This window comes from Triticum aestivum, chromosome 7A, assembly GCF_018294505.1.
Source record: "Triticum aestivum cultivar Chinese Spring chromosome 7A, IWGSC CS RefSeq v2.1, whole genome shotgun sequence".
NCBI classification, from domain to species: domain Eukaryota; kingdom Viridiplantae; phylum Streptophyta; class Magnoliopsida; order Poales; family Poaceae; genus Triticum; species Triticum aestivum.
In genome coordinates, this window is record NC_057812.1 from 597,261,267 (window position 1) to 597,270,145 (window position 8,879).

The window sequence follows — 8,879 nt, forward strand, 5'->3', positions numbered from 1 at the left end:
TATAACAGATTTTGGTTTGAATAAGAACCTAGGTTACTTTATGCGCTAACTGTAGTTTTGACAAGGAAAAGAATATCTGATATTGCAGTTTGGTGAAAAGACTAATATGGACGATTTACCAGTTCTGTAACTTTTCTGAGACCAAGACATCTTTATTAGTTGCAGATTGTGAATGCTTTGCTTTTGTGATATATTTCATTGTTTCTGACCTTAAAGGCCTCTCTGATTGGAAGGATTTTTTTAGGATTTCAATCCTGAGGAAATTTTCCTATAGTGATTGTTGGATTTATAGAATGAGAAATTTTAGGAATTTTTAGTATGTGCCACTTTGCATTCAATACCACAGAAAATTTACCTCAAGTCTAAGATCTTGAAGAACTCATATACCTCTTGAGTTCTTGTGTTAACTCTATGGTGTAATACTGTAATCAAACATACTTTGGTGCCACGTCCGTGGGTTTCAATCCTGCAGGATTCAGGAAGGTATGCCATTGGAATCCAGCATTTTTCATATGTCTTTGTTTCCAGAATCCTGTGAATCAAAGAGGCGCTAAGTTCACAACTCTTTGCGGCATGTAGCGAGGTGAGTTTCTCACCTTAAATTTTTGCTCTCTTAGCGTCGTTCAATCATATCCAGTTGGATGCACACTTGATGACTACTGGGAGTTGACACTTCCTTTTCAAGAAGTCCTGGTAGTTCCTATTTTTGGAACAGAGGTTGCTATTACTGTTTGTGATTACTGAATAAGAGCCTAGATTACTTTATGCATCAACTGTAGTTTTGACAAGGAAAAAAAAATCTGATATCACAGTTTGGTGAAAAGACTATAGCTGATTTACCAGTTCTGCAACTTTTGTGAGATAGTATAAAACAAAAACTTTTGTGAGACCAAGTGCCTAGACATCTTTATTAGATGCATATTGTGGATGCTTTACTTTTGAGGTATTTTTCTGACCTTAAAGGCTTCCTTGAGCGCAAGGAATTTTCTAGGGTTTCAATCCGTAGGAATTTTTTCTATAGCGGTTGTCTGATTTGTAGGATGAGAAAACTTAGGAATTTCACTGTGGGCCACTTTGCATTCAATTCCACAGGAACTTTGCATCAAGTCTAAACACTCTTGGAAGAACTCATGTGCCTCCTGAGCTCTTATGTTAAACTCTATTATGGTGTAATACTGTAATCACACACAGTTTGAAGCCGCTTCCTATGGTTTACAATCCTACAGGATTCGGGAAGGCATGCCATTGGAATCCAGTGTTTTTCCTATATCTGTGTCTTCAGGATCCTGCGAATCGAAGAGGCCTTAAGTTCACAACTCTTAGTGGCATCTAGCGAGGTGTGTTTCCCACTTTAAATATTTGTGACTCTTAGCATCTTTCAATCATTTCCAGTTGGATGGACACTTGATGACTACTGGGAGTTGGTATTTCCTTTTTCTAGAAAGCCTGGCAGTTCCATTTTCGGAACAGGGGTTGCTATTTACTGTTTGCTAACAACTGTAAAAAACGTCGTGGCAATAATGATGAAAATTCCCATGCTTTTATGTCATATGGTGAAGTTTACCACACTTTCTGGGTTACTGAATTAAAGGAGGTGAATAAAATGAGATTACCTGTATTGTGTCACCAAGGCTGAGGGACCTCAAATAAATTATTTGCTTAATTGCAAGCCAACCGGTAGGAAGCAAGGTTCCAAATAAAAGAAGAGGGATAGCAACCCCTGAACTGATTAGCCTGGCAAGATTTATGTTGACATCACAAATGGAGAATTCGAGTACTTAATTAGTTTTACATCAGAAGCAACCTCTTGTTACATTTTCTGTTGTCTTCTGCAAAATACTGGAATTAGTCGTCTGCTTTTAATTCATTATCACTATTATTGCTTGGCTTTGCAAATCATTAGCAAGTCAACACATATGTTTCTCCTTTGGTCTTCCTAACACTAGTGATAGGGAAGTGCTCCTACATCCTCACCTTTTGGGGTCTGTCATTTGACCACAAGTTCACAATTCCCTGTTGAGGCGTATCAAATTAGTAATATGGTGCATATTTGATGTATCGATGGTGCTTGTATGGTGATGGTGTATCCTGTTCTTGTGTAGGTGTATTGTCAATGAAATGAACCTGCAGAAGCTAATTGCTTACTAAGTGATAAATTGCGGTATCCTGATTTCAGGTAACTATATGGCAAAACAAACTACAATATATTTAGTTTGAATAAGACCCTAGGTTGCTTTATGCACTAACTGTAGTTTTGACAAGGAAAATAATATCTCATATTGCAGTTTGGGATGATTTACCAGTTCTGAAACTTTTGTGAGACCAAGACATCTTTATTAGATGCAGATTGTGAATGCTTTGCTTTTGTGATATATTTCATTGTTTCTGACCTTAAAGGCCTCTCTGATTGAAAGAAATTTTTAGGATTTCAATTGTGAGGATTTTTTCCTGTACTAGTTGTTTGATTTGTAGAATGAGAAAAAAAAGGGCAACCTGGTGCATGTAGCTCCCGCTTGCGCAGGGTGACTTGAACCCATGACCTCATGGTCACAAGGCAGCAGCTTTACCACTGCGCCAAGGCTCCCCTTCATTTGTAGAATGAGAAATCTTAGAATTTTTAGTATTTGTCACTTTGCATTCAATACCACAGAAATATTTACGTCAAGTCTAAGCTCTTGGAAGAACTCATATACCTAATGAGTCATTGTGATAACTCTATGGTGTAATACTGTAATCAAACGCACTTTGTTGTCACTTCCATAGGTCTCAATCCTGCAGGTTTCAGGAAGACATGCCATTTTAATCCAGCATTTTTCATGTGTGTGTGTATGTGTTTTCAGAATCCTATGAATCAAAGAGGCCCCAAGTTCACAACTCTTTGCGGCATCTGGCGAGGTGTGTTTCTCACCTTAAATATTTGCTACTCTTAGCATCGTTCAATCATATCCTGTTGGATGCACACTTGATGACTACTGGGAGTTGGCACTTCCTTTTCTAGAAGACGTGGTAGTTCCTATTTTTGGAACAGAGGTTGCTATTACTGTTTGCTAACAACTGTAAAAAAAGCGTTGTGGCAATGATGATGAAAATTCCCATGCTTTTATGTCACATGGTGAAGTTCACGACACTTTTAGGGTTATTGAGTTAAAAGGAGGTGAATAAAATGAGATTAGTTGAATTATAGGATGAGAGAACCTTAAATAAATTATTTGCTAAATTCCAAGCCAACCAGTAGGAAGTAAGGTTCCAAATCAAAAGAAGACTTCAAAGCACCTTTTCCAAATGCAAATCAAAGCTTCCGAAATTTTAGAAAATGGGGATCCACAGAAAAGGAACAATTTTTGGTGGTGCAATATCCTATACATATATGATAGCTTTAGGCATTTGCTACTCTTTTCTATATGCAGCTATGAGCAACCAAAACAATTAGAAGCTCCAACTTGCTGTTTGTTCCCTCCACCTAAGACTTGATGAGTTCTGATAGAAGATCCAACTTGCTGTTCTTCCTTAAACTTTGACTGGAACATGTCACTTTGATAGTTCAAGCTTGCAAGTTGCATGCTTACTGAGGCTTCCATGACCCCCAAAGTATGCCATACTAGTACAACTGGGTCAACTTGTGCGTTAAACTTAGGTTGTCGAGGAGATCTTTCGTTAGAATAACGGATGATATGCTGGTGACTAGATGATTCGTAACTGCCCCTTCAGTCTTTGGTAACACTAAATAAAGAAAAGGTAGTAGTTGTTTGTTTGATTGATGCACTGGCAAAAAGATTAGTAAATTACCATGCTGGTAAGAAGGATAATTCACATGAAAGTATCACTCTGACTGGTCATGGAAACAATATCACACTGATACCTGTCAGGCTGTCACAGAGTTCAGGCCAAACTTGAGGCATATTCACATGCCATTGCTTTTTTTAATAACCCTCACTTCATACAGTGTCTATCCAGGTAGAAGAAGCTTATATGTTTCTTAGAATAAAACTGGATTGGGAAAAGGTGTTCCCTTGAGCATAAAATTCGTGAAAAAAAATATGTTGAGACATCCAAGTTGTAAACAATGGGCTGGAGATTGTTGTTATCACCTCCCTTGTCCTCCCATCACTCGACTCCTCTAAAGGTATCTTTCTTGAACTAAAATAATGACAAAATCTGTATATATAAAGAAGGGAGCTGGCTCTAGAGGTAAGCCATCTTAGTAGTGAGTGAGTAACTTGTGTCTTCAGCTCTTATTCTTGCCCGCTTCCATTGTTCAAGCTAGCTACCACTAGCTACTTCTCTCATCGATAGCATGGCCATTTCATCAAATACGGTCGTGGTTTTCATGTTGCTGCTCAGTACTGCCTTCATGCAGCTTCCTGTGCCAGCTGATGCAAGGAGGCTAGAAGTGAAGGCGCCTATCATCAGCGTGCGTCCTCCCTGCACTGGAAGGGGCACTCTGGAGGCGCCTGCTGAGCAAGTCGAGTCGACAACTCCAGGTCATAGCCCTAGCATTGGCCATAATAGTCCACCAAACTGAGATGGCCCGATGCTGCTTCGTTCCATACCAGGACTTTGCAGCTTGGTATATGATACTCCTGTGGTGTATTCTCTGTGTGTTTGTTACGAAAGGCATAAGGCATGCGATCGACGCTAGGGGAGATTTTGTTTCCCTTATATTTGTTTTGTCACCAGTGAAACTTGTGCCTGCATTTTCTTTCGCTCTTACGTGAAAAACTTTTGCTTACCGCTGTCTCCGAGGAGGGCCTATTGATCTGTAGCAGTTTGGTTTTAGATTTTTTTTACTCTTCCTATGTTGTAAACTTGAGGAGGTATATGTGAGCTTGTCGAAAGTTTTCCTGCAATGATGACGTAAAGTTGAAAGAGATCCATTGTGAATGGCACTTTGGTTTCCCATCTAAATGGAACAGCTTAGCTCGGTACTGGTCTACTGGATCCATCTATGTAACCGTTGCACAATACCTTCAATATAAACATTAAGTTTGTGTAAATTGGTCAAGGCTAAAATATTTGTTAAGAAAGCCCTTAGAATATAGGGGCATACTTTGCTGAAGGAACAGATGCATCTTCACAAACAAGGCCTCGTGTCCAGCCTCTGTTGTTGGTGGTCTTGTCAATGATCTGCACCTGATCCGGCTGAATGTAGCAGAACATTAGCTGAAACATCCATGTACAGGCAGCCCCTGGGGTCACTGCTTTTTCGTTTTTCTTATGCTTCCTCCCTCTCTTTCTCCAATGTGTTTTCCTCTTGTACAATCCTAATCTATAATGCAAAGGCAGAGCACCTGCCATTTTCCCCTCAAAAAAGAATAACACAAGTTTGTAAATTGTTTGGTTTCTTACTTCCCTTGGAACTCTATGTACTTGACCATCTATTTTCCTAACCAGTTTCATTCTTATGGCTGTATTCCTGTTGCATACACTTGATTCAAACAGCTAGCCAGGATACACGCTCGTTGCGAAGTGAGCTAATCTGTCCACAATTATTTTGCCTCACTGAGTGTTTTCATTTGCAGTTACCCTGGAAATTCATGCCATAAAGGAATTAAAAGAATCATAGTATAGTCAACATTGTTGCCCAGGGTCTCTCTTTTATGTTTTATAGATGTCCCTTTTCTTGTACTGGGTTGCATTCTGTGTGTGAGAGAGACAAGTTGGCTGTGTCGTACTACAATTCTAAAGAACTTTGTTATGCTGTACACCTTTTTCTCTTTGGTTCAGGGCCAAAGCATGCAGCAGCAGCTGTACTATGATCTTAAAATACTTCAGCCAACTATGTGCACAGATCACTTGCTGGTCCCAGTTCATAATCAAATCACAGTGTACTAGGTAGTACTCCGTGCTAATGCAACTCTTGTATTGCTACTAAAAACCGCGGCATCATGTACCAAACTTTTGGTGACAGCTCTTGTAGCGGTTCATGGTTGTAAATTGCCTGATATTTTCCCACCCTAGCAGTCAAACATTTAACATATCGTATTGTTTTATATATTTAACATATCGTATTGTTTTATATACATTAATGTTCAGTTGGTGTTGCACAAACTTGAATAAGACAGCCAGCTAGTATGTTCATTTCAAAGTGGTCTGATCATGTTCAAAGAAAAAGTTGTCTGACCTCTGCATAAGATATCTTTCTGCCAAGGTTTTCTTTTTTCTGGAAGTCTGTGTTGTACTGAGTTACACTTCTAAAGGACTTGCCTGGATTATACATTTTTTTTCTGTACTGATAGAGTGATTGTATACAACTCTAAAAGACTAGTCTGAGTTATACAACTCTGTACAGACACATAGACGGATCGGCGCCCTTCATGCCAGAGTGAGAGGGTAGGGAGCCGCCATTGGAGATGGAGAAGGTTATTAACTTATTACTGAATCGGCTTGAGCCCATGGAGCTGACGAGGGCGTTTCTTCACCTGCTGGTTGTTTCTTCTCCTAAAGACCCGGCTTCTGTCTGTCTGATTTTTAGCAACTTCAAGCTGAGCTTGTGCTCTAGACTTCAGATTTTTGCTGCTTGTCTGATTGATGTTTGTTAGCAGTTTGCACAGCATTACGTATCTTTCAACCGCCGCGTTTGTTTCTTTGTAAGTTGTTGGTCCTTGTAAACCTGGCCGGCCCATGACTTTGTTAATTCAGAGATGAGCTCATCGCGAGCCTCCGTTTTACAAAAATGGCTGTATTGCACACTTGTGAAGTTGGGTCTTTTATTGTACTGTATACTCCTCTGTAAAGAAATATAAGAGCGTTTGGACCACTACAACGCTCTTATATTTCTTTACAGAGGGAGTACTTCTAAAGATCTTGGCTGTGTTATATCCATTGGTTTAGGGGCAAAGCATGCATGCAGCAGCAAGTGGTACCATGATGTTAGAATATGAAGGAAGTGCACAGATCACTCAATGGTCCCAGTTTTTAAACAAATCACAGGGTACTAGGTAGCACTGCATGCTAACGCATCTCATCACTTTTGCAAAAGGAAACCTAGTTGTTGCTAAAAATTGACCGGCAACTGCTAGTGTCTGAGAAGGTTATTTCCTGATTAAGGCATGTGGGAGTTGTGATAGCTTATGTATAACACATCTTGTTTGTTTTTTAATCTTCCCCAGATCTGTTGGAATCTCCATCATCTGTGTTCAGCAATACCATGCTGCTTTTCTGTGGGGGAGAGCAGAGCTAGTGTGTGATGTCCTAAGCTTGCTGAGATATTGTATGTATATATTTTTATTTTGCTTTTGTAGAAAATAAATGGTTTACCTCAGCGCGCCAGGTTATAAAGTTTTCCTTTTGGTCATTACTATGAACTATATGTCGTAGGCTTTGCCCATTAACTGCAAATGTCAACTGAATGGTGATGCATGCCATCAGTCCTATGTGTCTCCACATCAGTCACTTTGACAACCCTAATATATGCGGTCAAATTACACCCGCTTGTTCGATCCAACTGCATGTCTACTTCAGTTGCTCCTAGGATTTCAAGAGTGGCCACTGAATTGGAAAATCTTATCCTCCGGTATGGAAAAAATACTTATTCCGAAGTGCTTCCTTTTTTTGTTTTGCGAGGGAAGTGCTTTCTCTGGCCCTTGAATAGCTGATCATGTGAACAAAGGTGTGAATGTGTGATCAAACATTCCATAGGTCAAGAGAATGCTATGAAACGATAACGTGTAAATTTTGTGAAAAATCGTAGGTTAAGGAATGCTAACCATTTTATTATCTCGTCATGGAGGACACGAACCATTTTACTATCTTATTTCTCATCTGCCGAATATGCTGAATTGGGTTGTCATGTGTGCGAGAACCACCCACATGTCACCTAAAAGATTGAAATTCTGAACTGTTGTAGCTTTAATATGTAGGGACATGGTCTAAATTCGATGGATCGCTGTTAAAAATACACACTCAGTGAACTCTCGTAGCTTGTGCACATAGATGCTGTTCTTTTTTCTTTTCTTTTTTGCGGGTGACATAGATGCTGTTCAAAAGCAGCCCAACAGCTTTAGGACATCTCCAACGTCCACCATGCAAATTTCCTCCCTCATCCGTCCGCAGACAGAGGGACCAGTTCACAGATACGGACGCGAAAGGCAGCCATCCAACGCTGCGTGAATATATCCGGTCTCCCTATTTTTTTTAAAGTCCACACTTCAATGGCAGCATACATAGACTACACACGTTCAAATGTTTAAATGCAGCGGTAGTTTAAATTAAAAAAAACAAATATTACATTCTAACATTGTTGTTCCTTTAACAACCCACAGATGTTCAATAAGATCTTTCTTCGGCTGCTCGTGAGTTGCTCGATGCCGAATTTATTGATGCGTTTGAATAAACTCTTCAAATGTGGTCATATTCTGGTCTCAAAGTTTGATAGGATCACCCATGTTCTCAAATTCTAGAGCTACGACAGCATCCTCACCCTCATCCTCCACGATCATGTTGTGCATAATCACACAACATGTCATCAACTCCCACAAGGTCTCTGGATCCCATTACTTAGCAGGTCCACGAACAAGTGCAAAACGGGCCTGCAGAACTTCAAATGCCCTCTCGACATCCTTTCTAGCTGCTTCTTGTCTTTGAGCAAAGTGATATATTTTCTGGCCAACTGGGTTATAGATGATGTTGACAAAGGTAGCCCACAGATGATAGATACTGTCAACCATATAGTAGCCCATGTTGTACTCATGTCCATTGAACAGTATAGTGGCATGAAGTTTTTCCTTCAACCAGCCTTGCAAATAATGGTGATCGATGCAACACATTGATGTCATTGTGAGACCAGGGCATGCCAAAGTAAGCGTGCCAAATACAAAGATCATGTGATGCAACTGCTTCAAGAATGATATTGTTGGGGAACGTAGCATGCAATTTCAAAA

General features: G+C 39.8%; 1 long non-coding RNA gene across 1 annotated transcript; it reads left to right on the forward strand.

The window, feature by feature from the left end:
• Nucleotides 1–593: 593 nt before the first annotated feature.
• LOC123148517 (uncharacterized) lies at nucleotides 594–6,697 on the forward strand. Its single transcript, XR_006473949.1, has 3 exons — nucleotides 594–1,337; nucleotides 2,103–2,176; nucleotides 2,841–6,697. It is a non-coding gene; the product is annotated as an uncharacterized lncRNA (long non-coding RNA).
• The last annotated feature ends 2,182 nt before the right edge of the window (nucleotides 6,698–8,879 follow it).